The sequence below is a fragment of the Manduca sexta genome, chromosome 6 (assembly GCF_014839805.1).
Source record: "Manduca sexta isolate Smith_Timp_Sample1 chromosome 6, JHU_Msex_v1.0, whole genome shotgun sequence".
NCBI classification, from domain to species: domain Eukaryota; kingdom Metazoa; phylum Arthropoda; class Insecta; order Lepidoptera; family Sphingidae; genus Manduca; species Manduca sexta.
This window is the reverse complement of record NC_051120.1, coordinates 10499046-10521875: the sequence shown is the minus strand read 5'-3', so window position 1 is coordinate 10521875 and position 22830 is coordinate 10499046.

Below are 22830 nucleotides of genomic sequence, written 5' to 3'. Positions count from 1 at the left end.
TAAATCATCATCATCAGCCGCAGGATATCCACTGCTGAACATGGGTCTCCCACACAGATTTCCAGATTGCCCTATTGGAATAATAGATTAAATAATCTACAATAATTAATTGTTTAATAGACAGACAACTTGATAAGACGCAAGAAAACGCTGCACACGTTATTGCAACGGGTCCAATGGAAATCTTTGAGGGAGACCTGTGTTCAGTGGACACCTCTGGCTGATGACGATTATGCTTCTGATGATGGGTAAGTTTACACGCATAATGCATATATGTCATTTAAATGTGTCATTAAATGTTACATTGCCATTTATTTAAGCATTACTAAGTCATTTATGACTTATGTGACATAGATTTAATCAGTTTCACAGCCCCATCATATACGACACGTAGGAATCAAAGTTTGTGTAGAAGTCATTACAGAAAAAGATGCATGAATTTAGATGTTTTGGTAATAGTTCTAAATTATAAGTAGTGATAAAACATGTCGTTCTGAGATATTGCTTTTGGGTGACAAGTGGAGATGTAGAGTGTATTGTGTGTTGCTACTGTACAGGGGCAGTTGCGGTATGACGGCCCAGTTGCTCGACCAGCAATTGTTTAAAAAAAACTCATGCTTGTATTCAAAATGTAGATAAACCAGATTTTTCATATGTCGTGTTTCATAAATATTTTTCTAAATGAAAAATAAGTGTTATTTTTTCGCCAATTTTTTTGTACCACGTTATTGACATGCTTATCTTCCACATTATGGCGTTGAGTTAAAACAATTCATCCATGCAAAATTATCTGGATCCTGAATGAAAGGTCAAGGTCATTTCAACGAGAAATAAAAAAAATACACTTGAAGTATAACGGGGGAAGAGGCAGAACAACCAAAATACAACTAAATACCGAAGACAAACTGTCCAAATACTGAATTGCGGAATTTCCTTGTTTAAAACGTGTGAGCGACTCGTGTGCCGCGCAGCAAGGTGTACAATAACTCTTTGTCCGTCTGTCCACTAAGCATTCTGGACACGGCAGTTAGCAAGGCCGGCTTAAACCGCAGTCTGCGAGCACGGTACTGCAAGTTTAACAATTATCAATAAATATTTTTTGGGAATTTTGTTTAAGGGTCGTTAAAGTGACTTCATGGCACATGATTTGGATACAATAATTATAAAGATTTTTTTTTAATAATATCAGCCCTGCATTATATATTGTTCCACGGCTGGGTACAGGCCTCCTCTGCTACTAAGAGGCATTAGGCTTTAGTCCACCACGCTGGCTTGTGGGGGTAGACTTCACACACCCTCAAAATTCCTATACTTACAGAATTTCTCAAGTAAGAAAGCGATAATTCACAAAGAATACACACTGGCGGATTTTACACCTTGTGTACGGTGGTTGCTATTCGGATACAAATATCACCAGTAAACCAATGAAAAAAAATTGAACACATGGTATTGGTCACATGAAGAAAATTCTTTCTCTAACAGTTTCTTTTCCCCAGGATCGAATATTACCGCATTCGCGAGCACAAACTAAAAATAATGTAGCTATGTTCCCACTAAGCTACTCACAATAGATTTACGAATAATAAAAATGATTGTTTGATATGAGCATTGTGCCACGGTGTTCACAATAGTTACTTGGACGTTGGAGTTCGACATATTTTTAACTTCCCGATGAAGGAGTCATTTAGTATTTTTTGTGTTTATTCAATTGGGTATGAACGAATAAGCCGTATTTTGGCCACGGCGGCCAATCTCAACGGAGATCAGCTACGCAGGAGATATTATAGTGCACAAGTTAGCTTCTGTTGCGTCACATTGGGTGGCCACTGAAAACCAGCGCTTTGTTGTGGCTCACTTCTCAACACAGCAGTGTGCTGAGCTGGCCACCTAATTGTTACATCGCAGGCGTGTAGCGCTGCACTTGTATTATTATGTACTGCATGCATCAGAAGGGACAAAAAACCTCTTTTCTTTCTTTTAAATGTGCACAATACACAGTTTCACTCTCTGTTCCTTTACTCTCATAGTCCGGTGAGACGGCAATCCGATATGACCGGAGAGAGTTCAGGTGCATGACTTTACATACTTTCTGAGCCATCACGCCGGCAACCTTCTAACCCCGAGCTGCAACTGAGTACTTTATTTAATATGAAAATCCTTGATGAGTCTCCCGTCATACATATAACTGGTAGAAGTATTTTTATATCCGCCCGGATAGCGACCACCGTACATAAGGTAAAACCCGTCATAGTTGCCGATTAGTATCGCATTCCAGATCAGCCGGTATATCTTTCAAGGCATAATTACGTCGATTAGCGGATAATTTCTGGCCAGTCGACACTATCTGCACTACAAGGTGTTAAAACCCGCCATAGTAGCCCATGTAAGTGTCGTGTACAGTGATCAGCCTGCGTATACCCCGTTCTAACAGACCGGCGTAATTGTGACGACTGCCGAGGGGTAACCATCTCTCATCAGTCGAACCACTGGACCCACTCCACTTACCATAGGTGTAATAGGATCTCTTTATCGGGCACATATGAAAATTACCATCAGGTCCAGTAGGGTCAAATTGCGGTATTAATAAAGTGCAGTACTGTACCTCCCTGCCTCCCGCGGTCGCTCCCCGGCCCGCTCATCACAAGTTCCGTATTATTGTCCGCAAAACAAAAGACGATGATACAAAAATATCACACGCGGAACCTTTGTACAGCGAACTGTTATTACACGGACCAGGTGGCGCTAGTGATGCTAGTTTAACAATGAGATTTGAAATAATGACCGTTGGAGTAATTAGTGCGTATTTCCGTCTCATGTGATAGTCAACGGCATATCGAGCGTCGCTTCCAAGTTGAAGTATGCGTTATGTGACAGATATTTTGCTAGTTTCATTTAGATATCGAGCCCGGGATCTGCGACAGCGTAAAAGTAATACTAAGTTAATGAACCAATTAAATTATTATGATCTTAGCAGAATCTTAACTAAAAACAAAAATATATAACTTACATTCAGGAACATAACGTTGCTGTCATATCAAAATATCATATTTTGAAATACTTTTTTACAGGAAACAAATTGTTTTTTTTTATAGTATCATGTAAACAGTAATATTTTTCTTCGGAACGGACATAATTTTACTGTCTATTTATACTTAAATCGATTGTAACTAGTACAGGGAAATTTGTAAAGATATGACCGACTGCATTATTTTTTTTTTAGAAAATCCAAATACGACATTATGGTATATCAGTGACGATAATATTCTTAGTAAATTGCTGCAAGATTAATATCACTAGATTCGATTAACAAATTAATAATGTCATAATCGATTCAATGTACGAGCACCCACATAGTTTGAACAAATCTCAAATTATGTCTTCACACCTTTTGTGTTCATACCAATTTTTGTTTTCTTCATAAAAATAAAGGTTGATGGACTTGAAAAAAAAAATGTTTCCATTGAACTAAAACTGTAGGCAATTTGTAGTTTTGAATTTGTTAAACTACTTCTCTGAATAACCGAGTTAGAAATTTTTTACAGATAAATTCGACCCCATGATATACGGGAGGCCTATACCCAACAGTGAGACTCTACAGGTTGTGGATGATGATTATGATGAAATGCAACCCCTATCACATCATAAAACTAAAATATCTTCGCGCGAATACTTATTAAGGATGTTGATTGTCCAACTCCTTATAACAATCTTAATCACCTTTGGGAATACATGCGTATTCATCTACCTCTGCGCTCTACATATATGGTATGAGGTTATTAAGAGGCTAGGTTTAGTACCTTGTTGAAGACACAAACAATAATATTTGACCTCAATATTGTCATAAAAATGTACGGTGTGTGAATATTAATTATTATTATTCATAATCAATGATTGTTTAGATCAGAAGTTCCCAATCTTTATTTCGCTTATACCCGTTTCACGATTTTGCTCTTACGAATTGTTGACCCTCATTTTTGGTCACGCTAACGTGGACCCCTGTCAAATCTCCCACGGACCCCTGGGGGTCCACCTGGACCACTTTGGGAATCTGTGGTTTAGATCAACAGGCAAAATAAAACTACCTTTGTATCAATGGCAAAGGGTCTATATAACCCGATTCCTGCTGGCTTTCCTTTATGTAGAATCTAATTATCATTAGAACGATTTGTAGCCCGCGTTTATGCATATTAATATCTATCTGTTGAGTCGGGTTCTCTTTCGGGAAATTTCTTCTTTTGCCACTACTTTTTACCAAATTTTATCCGCAGAAAAAGCAATATTATCTTTCATCATAAAATTGTCAGCAGGCCGTTTCTAATAGAATGGTCTGGTAGTCGTTGAAGGATGCCTATGTTCACCAATGGACTTCCAAAGGCTAAACAAGAAAAAGTTGTGGACCAGGAAATTTTAGGTTCTTGGATATGTCGACACGGGATTTTTAACGTCATTTATCCGGGACTGTCCTAGATAGATAAGGTCAAACACTCAACGGATTTTACAACTAATCAAAATCTTTAAGCAATATTCTTGAAAAAGGACATTTAACCCTACATTACAGATGAAGATGATGATGATGAACTGGTAGAAGATTATCTTCCATCATAAAATTGTCAATTATAAAATACTACGAAAAACCTTAACCACAAATACTACAAAACTATATGCTAATCAATAGTGTAGATTAGCTAATGTGTTAACAGGGTAGGCAGTACGATATAGCACTGCGTATAGCATACCGGAAGCTACTATCGCATGCGCCATATACAACGCGAGCTGAAGATCCTCGGGCGACGGACGCCATTCCACTGTATCACGTCAAAACGTGTCTTTTGCTACCGAGAGGACGCGATTACTGGGTAATTGTCATAATTTTTTGTCTGTATTTAGAGACATTAAAGAAGCCGGCATAATTGTGTCGCCTGGCGAAGGATACGTCATGGTTACGTCAGTTGATACTGTATCAAGTCTCCATTTCGCTCACCATCAGGTGCCGTGAGGTCACATTGCCATACATGAAAAAAATTGAAGTTCTACAGCAGGTTTCAGTCAACAAACTTTACTATCTGGCAACTCATGTTAAACAAACCCAGATAAAATATTGCCTGACCTGGGAACCGAACCTTGGATAAACCACTCTACTAGACCACAAAGAAATATGAATTTACAATTGAGAAACAGTTCTTTCAAAACTATCTAAAAGAGAGGATTCGTTCTTTATTAGGATCATATGACCTACTAGTTTGACACCTAACTTTGATTCAGATCTAGATAAATAAAACGCAATACCGTACGACAACGGAAACGCACACAAACAGAACACAACAAATATATCGTATGCATGTAAGACACGTACAAATGATGTAGTAATTACTAACTTTGTGCTGCGACGCCGCTCGCTACGCTCGCGGGGATATTCACAATCTAATTAACGCCGTGTTATTGTAAATGTGCTGTTTCAAACCATTGGAAACGACTAGTAATAGATCTTAGCTCTTATCTGAGTAATATCAATGACAGTTTGTAAAATGTTTAAGTAAACGTAAAAACCGCTGAACTGATTTGGATGAAATTTTGCATACGGATATATCATGTCCTGAATATAACACATGGGCTTTTTATTCTGGTAATTTGTTTCAGTAAGGAAATACTTTATTTGTTATCTGCTTTTTTAAGTAGATGGCGTTTACGTCGTGTAGTATTTTAGGGACTTTTGTAGTAGGAAGGCATTTCACATGGGTAACGCCGCAAACAACACCTAATACTTAATACTCATATACTAGCTCTATATTATGTTACTGTTCCATAGTTAGGAATTTCATTTTAATAGATGTAATATTTTTCTAGAATTGCAAGGTTTATAGGACCAACCTATGAAGGCTTACAGTGACAGTGTAATGAGGCTAAGATCTTCGTCATGAGGAAATTTGTGCTTGATTTTTTTATTGCTTTAAAAGATGAGACGAGCTTGCCGTTCACCTGGTGGTAAGCGATAGCATCGCCCATAAACAGAAGAAATACCATCCAGTAACGAATAATTACAAAGTATTGTTTGGTATTCCACTACGCTCGCCATTGTGAGACATGAGATGTTAAGTCCTATGTCAGTAGTTACACTGGCTACAATGTTTAAACCGGAACACAACAGGAGGGGTGGTACCTACCCGGGCAGACTCTCACATATGACCTAAAACCAGGTTTGATTTAGAGACAGGCTCAATATCATCACGGGACGTATATTGACTGCTTTACCGTGATGCATTTGGAATTGTACCTTAGTTGCTTGGAATTTAGATTCAATATGTCTTCAAGAAAAGCGCAATGCTAGTGCTTAGCAAATGCTTAAGAAATTGACGAGTAAAAATTATACTAACCATCAAAGGAGCGAACTGCACGAGCATCTCGACTTTGATTATGAAAAAATCTAGAGGAAAGTATCTCAAAATATTTTGTTAAAAATCTTGCACGCTGGACTTAATCTATTATTAAATTTCTGAATCGTTAGACTGAGATCTAAAAAGCTTCGAACAAATTCTAAATCAAATTACTTTTCAGGGTTTGTCACGATGTTTTTGAAAGCATTTACTGGTGGTGGTAGTGGTGGCGGCCGAAATAGATATTGTGGTGGTACTTACCCAGGCGGACTCTCACATATGAGAGAACTACCACAAGTAAAATGTACTCCCAATAGCCGTTAATATAAATATATAAACTGTGGATAATGTAGTTAGTTGTTCAATTATCTTCGATATATGTAGTCTTACTTTTATAAAATTCATTGTACAATGGTTTTTTATCCTAAATAAGTAAAATAAAATAAATCTTTCGTGCCTGCTGAAGCTAGTACCCCGTGGCATGATGCCAGTCATCCCACTATATTGATACACCATGGCCAGCATCATATCATTAAATATCAAATGAGCCAATATTTAGTTTAGATACAAATTAAACTGACAGTTTAGTCAATGCTTCAACTAAATTGAAACTGAAGATTCTCTCGTTCCCGACATAGTAAGTGGCGTTTATATATACATACTTAGATCTCTTACGCTCTCTCCAATAAATACTAAATAGTTGCGACTATAGAATCAAGTAATTCATAGTGTAATTAACTTACAGAATATACTGCAAATTCTCAATCTTCGCCATAAATAACCTTAAAAATATTTCGTTTATTACAAAGTTTTCTATTGACTAGCCTAAGTCTGCTATTGACTTATCTTGTAACTAATGATTGTATAGACTTCAAATTTGCCACTGGGATGAGTTAACTAGTTTGTATAAATGAGTTCCATCCCGAACCCTGGTACATGTAGGTCAATCGTCAATAATACTTGATTGCTAATTGGTAGATAGCCACACAGGCTATTTAGCTGGGTATATTATCTCCAATATGAGTCAGTCCTTGACACAAAACTGATAGTTTTGTTAATTGTTAAGCGAAGTTCAGATTAGCAAGCGAAGTTACAGAAGTTGACATCAGTGTAAACAATCATGCTAAGTTGACTTCTACAAATTTTGAAGCAAGCAGGACTTGCATTGAATGACTTTGGTAGAGAATTGTTAAAGTAAAAATTAAACAAAGAATTGTGTTAAAATGTTGAATCTAATTTTATTTCGACTCTTGTTTAATTTCAGCAGCCATTTTCTTTCTCTCTTTTTTCTTTGCTAAGCTGTTTTCTTCCCCTGCCTACTTCGTGTGTGTCAGGGTGTTCCATACGTCTTCAACCAAATTGCAGATAATTTGGTTTAATTATTACGATAAGGTCTACCGTACAGGTGTTAAGAACCCTTATAATGGTCCACGTGTTTCGCGTTCCGGTATCAGCCTGTGTATTTCCGGTTCAAACAGGCCGGCATAATTGTGTCGACTGCCGAAGGGTAATCACCTCTCGTCAGTCGACATTCTATTGGACTCCACTCCACTTATCATCAGGTGCAGTCACTCTACCGGCAAGTATAAAAAAATCTATCCGCCTTATTAATCTTAATATACCTAAAACCAGAGAGAAGACAATGAACGTACGCAACACATGCACAAAATATAAAACGGTATTATTCTGTCGCCTTTTAAAGAAATCAAACTTCGTTCATTAGCCAATATTATGTTTCGATTACACTCTATTTAAAAACAAACCTTGTGCAATAAATTTTTCGTGCGGAAATAAAATAAATCCTCTGGCATTTAGATGACTAAATTGCTCATATTTTGTAGATTTTCTACTCTAAAAGGTACATTTATACAAAACATGAATAAGCCTTTGTCTCTCCTCATTATTCTTACAATACTACATCCACTAAAGGAATGCGAAAAAACCGCGAACATAAGAGAATATTAACAACTCAGCAACTAAAACATCGCTCGAACATTAACAACAAGGGGTTGAGATGGGGTTGAACGTACTGCTGTTGACTGAAAATAAAACGACACCTCTATCATTCCTCGCACAATGTATCAACTAGGAAATCGTGTGCTGCTAGAATATTCCTTAATTCTTTACATAACCATCACGTTCTTTCCGCAAAGCAAGGAAGCTGTGTGAGCAATTTGTTTGGCGAGCGACGGCGCATGTGCAGGAAGCTGTTCAAACTAATAATAAGCGGAAGGTAAGCAGAGACGTTTGCATTTACATAAACAATGATTACAGAATATTAATATTAAGTTGCGCGGGTCCATATCAGTACTACTGCAATGTTTCTTTATGCAGCAGTGGCGAAAGGTGAAATTATCCGAAATGGTATTATAGGTAGTAATTTACCATAAACGCGACCTGCAAATCGCTCTGATGATTATTAGTTTTTTTTTTTAATTTCTTTGTATAACGAGACGACCTTGCCGTTCGCCTGATAAGCGATACGACCATCCATAAACCGTAGAAACACCATCCAACACCATGAATCACAAAGTATTGTTTGGTATTCCACTGCGCTCGCCATCCTAAGACATGAGATGTTGAGTCTTATTATGTCCAGTAGTTACACTGACTACAATGTCCTTCAAACTGGAACACAACAGTAACTATACACTGCTACTTGGGAGCAGAAATAGACATTACGGTGGTACCTACCCAGGCGGACTCTCATATGAGAGACCTACCACCAGTAGTAGATTCTAGATAAAGAGAAGCTGGTAGGAATCGGGTTATATGGAACCTTTACTAGTATTATCCACTGTTGTGTTCCGATTTGGAAATTTGAGCCAGCGTTTAACAAGGCATTATAAAACTTAATATCTCATGGATTGGGTGATTGACATTATAGCCAATGCAATTACAGGATATTATGAAAATTTTATCTCTCAGGGTGCCGAGAGCAGGATGCAGTGTCCAAAAAATAAAGAAATCTTGATGGTGTTGCTATTGTTTGGGCAGTTATGTCGCTCACTTTCAGTCGGTTTTCTAGTTTCGTCACTCATTTGTTTATAAATGATAATATTATATAGGAAAAACAAGTCAACAAACATTAAAGTGATGTATATGGAGAGTACAATTATGTTAATTGTATTTAATTGCATATTAAGTCACACTAGACTACGTAAACACGTTTTATAGTACGTATACAAAACTAAGTATACGTAGTAAGTATGTATCATATATGATAGCTTCGTGAGGATGGATATCTTCTCGGTAAAGGCACGTTACTTCGATTCCAGATCCTTACATCGTAGACATATTTTTATCCATAATACGTGTGATATAATAAAACCCACTGTTTTATAGTATCCCACTGCTGGGAAGGGTTTCCTCTACTGAGAGTATTTGACCGCCTCGAAGCGTAGTTGTAATTGTGCAACGTACGAATGCTACTGCGCTAAGGTCCTGGGTTCGAATCCCAGGTCGGACCAAAAAATAATACCAAGGTGTGATACCCCCGTGTCTCAGAAAGCACGTAAAGCCGTTGGTCTTGCGCCTGATCTCTCTCCGGTCTTGTCGGATAGTCGTCTCACCGGACTATGAGAGTGAAGGAAGAGAGAGTACGTGTGCATTGCGCACACGCGTGTGCATTGAAATGAAATGAAATGATTTATTTGAATCCGTAAAATGTTACACTTTATTTAGATTCCGTCAATATTAACTCTACCACTAGTTCGGAAAGCAGTTCTCACCAGAGAAGAACGGGCAAGAAACTCTGGAAAGCTTTTTACAAAATCAGTTTAAGGTAAACACTACAATACATGATAAGGAGAGGAGAAAAAAATACAATTGGTTTATTGTTGTTTAGAGCAGTTCATTTATATTCTCGTAAAATAAGGAATAAATTAATTTAAACACTATAATATCTCCTGCGTACCTGGCTGATCTCCGTTGAGAGTGGCCGCCGTGGCCGAAATTCGGCTAGGAGGGATTTATACCAACCACGTTAGCTTAGGTTGGCAGACTTTACATACCCTCAAAATAAACTGTAAATTCCCCTGTTTTCTTTATTCTTCGCGTTTCCAAAGTACCTTTATGCCTACAAGTCTAATATATTTTTTTAATGGATCAAGCACAAAGAACCACATTCGTGAATCCTAGGTTAGTAACAAGCCATAAACACTAATAAGACGTAAATTTGTTTAACAGCGCTAATAGCTATAGTGGAGGCAATAAATCGACAGATAAGGGTCTGCTCCTTCAGCGATTCTATTACGATACGTGTATCATGTATAACGCGGCTGGTTAGATTGGAGCGCTACGGGTTCATAAAATGTATCCAATGAGGAACGATTGTATGTCAAGTTATTACTTACTGTTACGCACCGCTATCCTAGTCGATGACATCGGGCGTTTCCGGAAGTATTCGGCTGCGCGGTCAGGCTGGTAGAAGAGAAGATATGTCACGCTACGACTGTTCTATTATTCTCTCTGGTTGGACGTTGTCAAAAAAAATTCTAAAATTGTATTATGTAATTATTTTGCTAATATAATGTTGACTGTAAAAAGAGCGTTTATCATTACTTAATAATAATAATAATGTATTTATTTACCATAAAGTTAACAATGGCCAAAAATGAAATATTAATAAAATAAAATATTTTAGAAAGAAGTTATGTCTTCATTTAACGGCGATCTCTGCACTAGGCTCGAGGCCTGTATCGCGGAGACCAGTCAAAAATTACTGGAAGTTGTTACTGTGGCGACAGCTCCGGTTTACATCACTAATTATTAAATACTGTTATATTGACAAGTTCTTTGGCTTATATATAGTAATTTGATCGAATTAAATAGCAAGTAGGTACATTCGATGTATAGTAAGTTGCGGGGGACATCGATTATAATATATTTTATTTGAATTTTTAAGGTGAACAATTCTGTCATACATATTTTTTCCTCCGTAACTAGCTGTTTATTCATAGCGCAAAGGAAACTCTCAAAAGGAATAATTTCCCCCGTTTTTGCAACATTTTTTATTGATCCTCCGCTCCTGTTGATCATAACGTGTTATATAGCCTATAACCTTCCCCGATAAATGGACTATCTAACACTAAATGTTTCAATTTGAACCAGTAGTTCCTGAGATTAACGCGTTGAAACAAACTCTTCAGCTTTATATAATAGTATAGATTAACATTAAAATCTATTAAACAAAAACAGCTTACGCAACAAATCCCATTAACGTTCAAAACAATTAAAAGCAATAATTGACATTAATCCTTTTCAATAATAAATGCATTCAGCTTATCTTTTCATGAAAACACAACCCACATAAACCATCAAACACAAACTGTATAAGTACAAAATACTGGTTTATTTTTGCGACATAAATTCACCGCATTAAATACTTTATGCATTTTGTAATGAGGGACAAATCAGGCTGGTTAAATGGTCATTGAAAATGATTTAAACATAACTGAATTAATGAAAATAGCTTGGTATTCTTTAGTTTGTTTTACTGCTAAATAGTTTTACTCATTAAATGTTTACGGGTTTGATTACTGCGAAAATTATAAAGACTAGTATTTTTCGTTAAACAACTACCATGATAGCTTCTATTTCACTTCTTAATTACAATACTATTTCATATCTTACTCATATTATTATCGTGAATTATGAACATGTTTAAACATCGTCGGAAGTTTACATAGTTATTAGTTAACGAATTGGTTTTAATTTACTATAGATTTAGAATGTGTCTTAACTTTAAGGGTTTTTAGTAGTTTATCTGATTTTATACTTGAGTCCGAGATTGGATAAAATATTTAATTGATACATTTTAACCATCTACTTAGATTATAAAATTCTAGAATAATATATTTATAAAAAAAAAAAACACGTTATAGAGATAGATACGCAGACGAATCTGTTTAACCGTATCGTTACTGAAAACACCAAAGTTTTAACCGTTAATTGGCTTTCATACAACAATAATTCCATACTACATCACCGGCATCTCTCAAAATGTACTTTCAAGTAACAATGAATAGATTTTGTTGCGAAAATTATTAAAGTTTCGAGACGCATTTGGTGTACATTACGTTTTTCCCAAGTTTTAAAACCCTAACTCCATTTTGAGTTGATTTTTTAATGAATCGTCTGGCGCGACATCGTCCCAATTTAATATTAAACTTTGATACCCTTGAATTTGACACTTTATCCTATATTATCAGCTCCTTATTTTCTCTAAATATTGAAAATGTTAAAATGGCTAGCACGAATCCAGATATAATGGCAATTAAATAATTTTGTATTTTCTCGTAATCCTAAGACATCGGATGTTGTACACTTCATAACGTCCAGTAATAATATTTTTTTTTTATCGGCAAGGCTTAGTTACTCCATTGCACCTGACGGTAAGTGAATAGAATGCCGACTGACGAGAGATTATTACCCCTTGTAAAGTCGCCACAATAGGGGACCGGCCTATGCTTGATTTTGTACATTATTCTATGTGTAATGGCTTTAAAAACGAAAAAGAAGCACTTCTGCGAAAACAGCATAAAAATTGGTTAAAAAATGAGCGAGTAATTCATATTTAAATTATTGTAATGTGCAGAAGTGGGCGCGATGTGGGGATATCGCTTCATCTCTCTCTTTCGCACGCGTCGTAATTCCCGATAACGTCACATGTGGATATTTTGTCTCTTTTCTGTTTCTTGTTAATTACCCCTTCCACCGAAATTCAAATGCTTATAACTTGTTGATTTTTCACTGGATTTTAATAATTTCTTTGGTGTTATAAGTTATATTATGTAAATATTTGATAATTGTTAAGAACAAAAATGAGTCCGGTACCCTATTATGCCAGCCTGTTCGAAACGTATATACAGAGGTTGATCCTGGAACGCGACACACTTACGTGGGCCACTATGGCGGGTTTTTACACCTTGTGTACGGTAGTCGCTATCCGGGCAAATATAAAATATAACCTACCACCAGCAAAAGCATCGGTTTTAATCTCCATAAAGCAGACTACAACAGGAATTACTCATTGGCTCTGTTGTAAAAATAGACTTAGTAAAGAAATTAAAACCTAATTCCCATATATGAGAAACCTACTTACCTTCTAGCTAACAGTTGTAGTAACTTTGAAATTATCATCATAATTCTAAAACAATATCTATATCAGATGGGGTACTATTCCGTCTACGGAGTATATCCGTCTTTTTACAATCACAGGAATTCTAATCGAAGGACAGCTTTGATAGCCATATAGGTAAATATAGGACTTTTTGGCTTTTACCTATACGGACAACTAATATTTCCAACTCCTCCCTATCTTTCTATTTGATTAACTTCGCTGTGGGATAAAGACAAATTCGTGTTCCCTGAGACTCACCAAGCTTCACCGCTCGGTATCATAATGCGTGCCACTGCTGATCCTGGCTTACAGGAGTTGTAGTGGCGAGTGTGAGGGCGGGAAAGTCTTTCTCTTACTTATACCGCTATCGAAGCTGTCCTAATAGAACGCCTTAATTTCAAAAAGACGGATTTGCCCCTATGGACGGTATAGGACCACGTGACCTTAAACGATAAATACGCATTATGTTACAAGATTTCTTACCACACGCGCTCGCAATAAAGTGAACGTGTTACACCACAGAAGAGCAAAGAATTAGCAAAACGTAGCTTACAATAGATAAGTTACTTTCAAAACATGATTCTGCGTGGTAATCAATTAACCTAACATATAATGACGATATATTGAGAATTATTTGAGTGAAATAATCAATACATATTCTTTAACTATAATTACTAAAACCGTTAACAAGTTTTTAGAAGTTTGACAAATGGTAGCTGATATATATTAAGATATTTACTACAAACCAGTACCTCTTGAATTTGTCAAAATATAGGTTTAAAGAGGGGCGTCACTGTGGGCAGCGGCTAATAAACTCCTAACCTTAAAAGAGGTATTTTTAAAATCGTTAATGCTAGCGTTATGTATGGATTTAAGATATGACATTCCCATACATTTGGTGCAGCGTTAACGATTGCGTAGTCATCGTGTCTACAACGCCAGATGAAAAATTAAAATTAAAAAAAAAAACAAATTACAGAAGGATTTTGCTACACATAACGAATATACTAAGTATGAATTTTACAGTAATAAAACATAAAATAAAAATAAATAATAAAATAAAATAAAATGCTTTATTCATCACATTGGCGAACATAATTGCGCTTATGATAAGTCAAGGTACATGAGAATATTTAATTTATGTTCGAGATTAATAAATGTATTGACAAAGGATTCCTCGCTAGGCAAGCCTGTATCGTGAAGTGAGAATCCGTACTTCTTACTAGTAAATATGTGATAAAATGAAAAAATAATATTGTTTACCTGTCAACTTTTCCAGCGGCTACGAAACGTCTTAGATCGTCGAGAACATCTTCGACGAAGTAATCGTCGGCGAGGCTCAGGAACCTTTCGACCGTTTTGGCACCCAGTTTGACGGTGAGCACTTTATCACTACGAATAAATAAAAATAACTATTCACGTGCCAAACGGGAAACTATCGGCCGTCCATTTTCATTTTTCACAAACACACACAAAGAAGGCAAAAAAAAAAAAACTATAAGTACAAAGGCCTCATCAGCCCTGTATTATATACTGTCCCACTGTTGGGCACGGGCCTCCTCTACTACTGAGAGGGATTAGGCCTTAGTCCACCACGCTGGCCTAGTGCGGATTGGTAGACAACATACACCCTCAAAATTCCTATGGAGAATTACTCAGGCATGCAGGTTTCCTCACGATGTTTTCCTTCACCGTTATAGCAAGCGATAATTACAAAGAATACACATATAATTTTTAACAAAGTCAGAGGTGTGTTTGGGTTTTGAACCTGAAGACATTCGTCACGGCAGTCCACACCCAACTAGACTATCGCCGCTCTTAAAGAAGAGCCCATCAAAACTTAATTGAAACACTACGAATGACCTCCGAGAGTCCATATAACTCAATTGGCCCGATAAAGTTATGATTACGGCGCCGTGGGCTGATCAAAAAACTTTTCTCGTTAGCGAAGGCGCATCATTTGACAACTTACAGCTGGTAAAAGCCTGGTTTTTGGATATCGGAAGGACTCCTGGCAGTTTCTTAGCGTAAGAGCTTAAGAAAACGCTATAAGGGTTGTTACAAGTCATTATTTTGAGAAAGTAACTGTAAAATTAACTGATAATGTTAAGTGTCAATGAAGGAAAGCTTGTAAGATTTTTTCTTATTGCTTTGAATGACGTGACGAGCCTTTCGCCTGATGGTAAGCGGTACGGCCGCCCATAAACAGTCAAAACACCATCCAACATCTTAAATTACAAAGTATTGTTTGGTATTCCACTGCGCTCGCCATCCTGAGACATGAGATGTTAAAGACTTAACGTTATCGAGACCGATAGCGTAGTTGTACTACGAATGCCTAGAGGTCTCGGGTTCTCCCCGTGTCGGGTAAAGTAATTATGGTTTCTCTCCTCTGTATCCGCCCAGAGTCTGGAACTTGTATCCGAGATGACGATAAGCTCCCTATCATATCATGGGACGGAAGACACACAGCGGAAAATGCGCCTCTGCCTACCTCTCCAAAGATTAAAGACGTGAGTGTGTGTACCTTAATTTTTTTTAAACTCGTTTTATTCCGCGCTTTTATTTTAGATATTATATATAAGTTTATTCACCGTATAACTATTCAAATTTGTATTCCAAGCTTCGTTTTATATTTCATCATAGACATTTACAACTACCGCATACGACCTGCAAGAAAAGCCCATAAAAAACTTAAAATACTGGAATAATACCTAACTCTAACAGCCCGAATAAACGTTTAGTTTATTTTAAACTTTTCTCGGAGCCAAATGCGACTATTACTATATCGACAATTGCTAGACAACACATAAGCAGTCGCTGCGTAGTGCGAAATCTTCCTAACCATTATTGAATGAAACATACAGGTGTATATATTATGCGTGCACGCTGCGATACTCTTGGTGTGACGTCAAAGTTTCTCGCCATGCGATAGACTCTATCGTGTATACTGTAGAGTGATCTATACAGTGCAGTAGCAAAGGGTATAATCCGATTCCTACCGGCTTCCCTTTATATAGGATTTCGTTGGACTCTACCATTAGATTTGCAGACCGCATTTATACATATTATTACCTAGCTATATGTTGTGTCGGGATCACTTTCGGCAAATTTCACCTTTCGCCACTGATACAGTGTCATAAAAATATAGATTCATATTTAAAAGGTAAAGTAAATACTAAAAGTACTGTTTTCAATTTAAATATAAATTTAATTGTCTAAACGCAGACTTAGAAACGTCCAAAAGAACAAAAATAATAATACGAGTATTTTTCTTAATTACTCTGAATAACACTAGTTAAAACTAGTAAATACACATAAATAAAAAAAACACTGATTAAATACAAAAATATCGGGACTAAAACCGCAACAATTCCGTGCGCAATACGAGCCCGTGTGTACACAAACGTTAGCTAGAAATTGGTGGAGATCCGTATACGACGCGGCGCCTACGACGCTCGCCGTAACGGCCGCATTAAACAGAACTGGCTCACGCTATGCATTCACTGTGACCAGCCAGCGTCGTGCCAATGGACTTCTAGAGTATTTTTACTACAAAAGACTTTTTTCTCTTACATATTTTAACCTCTCCTCCCCACGGAACGCCACTACAATAACTGACAGAGACGGGAAAGTGAGCAGTAAAATATTTTTTGAAAATTTATTATATTATAATTTCCTTTTGAGACTGCATAATACTGTTTGGTAATAATTTTGTTTTTTATAAATGTACTAGCTGATCCGACAGACGTTGTCCCGTCTTAACTATGAATTTGCGGCGCGCATTTCAGTCATTCAGTCATTTCAATCGCTGACAGTTATTTCAAACAATTGACAGTTATATAAAATTAATATTTTCGTTAAGTTTTCTTAAATTTTCTAATTTCCCGCGCAATTATTTGATTTTTTTCTTTCATAAGAACCTTCTCCTGACAATAACAAACACAACAAAAAAAAATAGTGAAATCGGTCCAGCCGTTCACGCATGATAGCGTGACCAAGGGAAATAGGGATTCACTTTTATATATATAGATTTAGTGACTTTGGTTTATAAATTAAATAAAATAACCTTTAATTATAACATTTGACGTCGACAAATGCCTTTTTATCCATGCTTTATTTTATGATGTAAATATAGCGTGGACCACAAGGATTATAATGAACATTGTAAAGCTTAAACTGATATTCCGCGCTATAATATTTGCACAAAATCTAGTACCTCATTAAACATCGTAGAGTCTACATCATTTATGTACTTTTACAATGTGTTGGAACTATTAAAATTTCCTTTGGCCTTAGTTGGATAAATATTTAAAGCAACTGGGTCCGTTAAACAGCAATTATAATTTATAGCCTTGAAAAATAAAAACCTGCTTGAAGTCGCCACTTTTGCTTTTACAGTTAGTGTTGTCAGTACAATAAATAGTTTATTATTTGCAACAAAATGGCGAGATTCTTAACCTATAACAAAAACGATGTGGATAAAACAAAATGAAAACTGGATTTACCGTATAAACAATAAATGTTTAGTAAAAACAGTTTAAAAATACGATAAAATATCTAAAATCAATACAATCGAATTAAAATATAATACGGGTACTTACCAATATTGCACACTACCATTAATGTATATTCTATAGACAGGAACGTCCATATAAACTATTTGTTCAAAATCTGAACCAAAACGTCACTGTGATAACCTATATATTCTCTTAAATAACAAATAATATTACTTTTTTGACTAATATTTTTTATTCAAATCCAGGTTTACACTTAGACTCGAGTTCTTTATATCATGAGCGCCACTCTGTACACAACCACAAGCTGTCAATATTGACCATACTAAAGTCAGTTTGAATAGATATCAGTTAAAATTATTTGAACACAGTGAATGTTCAGAACGCCAAATCTAGTACGTAGTATTATATCGATGCACACTACTAACTATTGACTATGCTCACTAATCACATTCAACAACGAAAACAAAAACAAGATATATTAATCTATAATCCTTTATAAAATACAACATGAATTTACGCGAACATTCGAGTATTAAAACCGGTTGCTTGTCATCATGTTAATACTTTTATGCATAAACCTAATAACTCAATGTGTTATTGGAACAGAATTCAAATTTAGAAAACAGGTGGAGAATTCGTTAATTTATTTGCTAGGTCAAATAAAAAAGGTAAAAGTGAATGAACTGGTTTAAATTTAATGACTCACTTATCTTACTAATAAAGAAGTTTGACTTAAAAGTATAATTATTTTAAAATGATTTCCTATGTTTACGAATGTTAGATTGAAATAAAAATATTTTGCGTATTTTATCACGGTTGTATTATAATTATCTCCCGATTTTTCGAATATTTTTGGACTGCAGCCTTCATAGTCACGGGGCGGACTGAGTTATTGGTCGGCCGAAAAATCAGAGATACAATATCTACGTATATTTTATAATTATACAAAGATATTTTTTTAACTGTTAACGATCTGGTCTACGCAGAATGAGCTCACAGTGTCTTAAAGTCTGGCAGCCGGTCTTTTGGGTTCCGAGCAGGATCCCAAGCTTGTGAAAGTTTCCAACCGTGTTCTTAATGAAATTCGGATGTTTTTTAATTTATATAGCCTCGCCATTCATCCTAAACAGGAACCTGTGTACTTTGGCAAGGATTTGTGGCTTGTCTAGGCGCAGATAATGATTAGAGCCTCCTTCAGAGTGTTCAACAACTGCAGACTTAGTAGAGCGTATACGTTTCGGTCAGCTATATTTTTATTAGAAATGCAAAAGTTTGTTATCCAATTTAGGATCAAACATTTATAATATTAGTACGATAGCCACGCTGCTTTTTTTCGGGTCGTGGTATTACTTCGTACGGATACTAAAGCTGACGTGAAGTTTACTGATCTCATCATTGTATAAAAAAAATATGAAACAAATTAATAACACATAAACTACAAGTATACAAATATAGAGAATCATTCCCTCCTTAATAGAACATCTGTTCCTTCAAAGCTTGATAAATGTGCTATTTTTAAAACTAGTTCCACTGTCCCCTCTCCCTTTCATACTAGATTCCTAGTGTGGTCACCCTACACGCTATTACAGGCGGCTTTACACCGGCACTTGTTAATATAATGCGAGGGAATAAGCCTCCATTACTAGATATGAGGTAAGAGTGATTTATAGCTATTTCCGTTCGCACTCTGCCGGGAATGTTTGAAGCTATTATGGGCACTTCCAGGTCCGTTATATAACTACTTTCCTATCTTTCAATGTAATAATTTTAACAATCTGATATCTGTAGGTACATTATAGATATTGAAGACAAAATATATTTGTGTTAGAACAACAGAATCTAAAACAACAGTTTTGTTTTTTTTGCCGGTCCTGTCGGTATGTTTGTTCAAGCGTCACGCAAGACCCACTACGTGGTATTGAATGCAGTTTCCACCGATGTATTTTTGGAGATCTAACTTTCAATATAGGCTCCATTTTATTCCGGATAAAAAAGCGGGATGTTTATCCGGGAAAACTTTTTTATACGGGCGAAGCCGCGAGCATGTATAATAGTATCTTGTGCGATGATTTTCGTTCATATTTCTCAGTCCTTTCTTTACATTCAGCATTGATTTTTAAAACTGTTATCTATTTTAAATATCATGGGTTAAGGTTTACTAATATTGGCGTACTTACGGATTTACTTTGGGAGGAAACTAGTGGAAGCGAAGAAAACCTTGCCAAATTCAATAAAAGGCCTGGGCCACGTGAGGGTCCTGTAAGCGCAAAACTATTTGTAGAGTTGGCGCCAGCCAAACCTTAACCACCGTAGATACATCCATGACCCCGAATAATCTTTAACAGGAGAAAAGTTAACAATTTTTTATAACATTAAAATAAAATTATTTTTTGGATTTTATCTCGTTTTTTTTTTTTTAATCTTTATTTAAGAAGCTTGGTCGTTATTTCGCGACTATGTCGCTCCGTACGTCCACTTTTACCCGTGCCTACAAAATTTTGATGAAATCAAAATATGTTTTTAATAAAGCCTTAGCCTCTTCTGATACAGGAACTGACAAAAAGCTATTAATGCTGCCCACATTAGATTTGTATTATATTTTTCTCCCGATATTTCTTTAAGTGTTTAAGTAGATAACAAGACTTTGTCTATTTCTATCACCTTGCGCGCGTTCTGTTCCTGTTTAAAGCATATTCATATTAATATATAATAGGGCAACAAAACAAAACTTAACATCTCAATGTGTTAGAGCCCTTTGTAGACATTTCGCTGGGTTACAATTACAAGATCCTATGTCACGATTACTTTAATTGCAAATATTTTATTAAAAATCATGTTGGTTAAAATTAGAAAAGATATGATTACCCCTTTATTTACATATCTTTTGGGATTATTGGGAATGTTCACAAAAAGACTTAGAATCATGTGACATGTGTAATTCCATTTGCACATCAAATTTAACATAAATTATATTTTAAATCTTCCCTATACATAGATTCAGTTGACTTTCTGTGGCTGATAATGAATACCAGATAAACTGAAGTATTACCACTGTTTTACAATAAGCTATGTAACTTGCGTTTCGGATGCCGATAGAATTTCCGAAGGCTTTAACAATTTCCTCCTTATAAACCCCATTCTTTGGTACCAAAGATTGTTTTGGATTTGTAATTATAATCTTTGAAGATCTCTGTCTACCCCTTTAGGCAAAATAAAACTTCGTGACATATGACATAGATGATTCGAAGACTTAAAAATTCTCAACAGCATAGAGCAAAGCATCAACTCACTAATATACCCTATTATTTTTCACCAATCATTGTTTTGGGTTTATAATTATAGTCTTTGAAGATCTTTATCTACCTCTTTGTGCAAAATAAACCTTCATGATATATGACAAAGATGTTTCAAAAACTTATAAACATGTTAGAAACATAGAGCAAAGCATCAATTCCTTTATAAACTCTATTATTTTTCATCATTGTTTTAGATTTGGAGATGATTTTCCTATTTGAACATCTCTGTTCACCCCTTTCGGCAAAAGAAACCTTCATGATATATGACTAAGATATTTCAAATACTTAAAACATCTCAGCAACATAGAGAAAAGATCTTAAATAAACGAGGACCAAACAAATATAAAACTACAACGATCAAGTCCGCTTAATTGAATGATCTAGCTAAGCCGCTTTAAGCGCTTAATCCTTATTGACTATTAGCTAACGTAAAATTGCTAATGAGCGAAATCTCTATTCCACGAATATGGGGCTAAAATGTTGCTACATGGATGAGTTGGTGTTTGAAATAACGGTTAGTTGTGAATCAGTTGGTATAAAAATGGAGGGTATTTTTAAAAAGGTTTTTGGTTATACAACAGTATTTTTATATTAAGTTGTTCTATATTATAGTTTTTATTCAATTGAAGCTTCCTGTCAAAATATTTCATTTTTTGAAATTCAGAAGTAATTATATTTATATGCTTTTTGTAACAAGGAACATAACGGAAATTAACAAGTTCACTATTATCTCTTAACAATAAAATGTATCAACGGTAGTAAATAATACGGTATATAATTATATACTATATTCTATTTCGTTTTTATTACTATTGATACCAATATAATCACAAACAAGAAATCTAAGCATTCACAAAACTATTAGCCAAAATCCCCGTATAAATTGAATGAAATAAATGATTTAAATCTGTAAAATTTTAAATACAAATTTTTACTTTACCAGCACTTCGGAAAGCAGTTTCTACCAAAGCAAGGGCAAGACACTAGTGTTGCTTTTTTCAAAATCAATTCAAATTCAAAGTAGTTACAATATATAAAAAACCTATATTTAGTTTTCTATTTACTTTAGAGCAGTTAATTAATTTATTAGTCAAATAAAAAATACATTTCCCATACGATAAACAATGTTTGATTCGTCAAACAGCACCATTTTACCTCCTCCCTATTATAGCTTCGTGCCGTCGGATAAAGCGCCCCACATTGTGTGGTGGCCAGATCTTATTATAGATTGAGCAATCGAAGTGACTTAGCCAGGTCTACCCTTTGTGGCCACGATGGGACTTCCTACCTACTTTTTGTATGGAGTAATGGAGTTTTGCTGTCTCTTTTTGAGGTGTAGTTAATTATTTAGGCCGGAATTCGGTTCCATATAAATAGATATGTTTAACTTTACCCGATCCGAGTGATAGCCTAGTTGGTTGGTTGGCGAGACGAATGTCCAGGTTCAAATCCTAAGGACATACCTCTGATTTTTCTAAAAAAATATGTGTGTATTCTTTGTGAATTATCGCTTGTTTTAA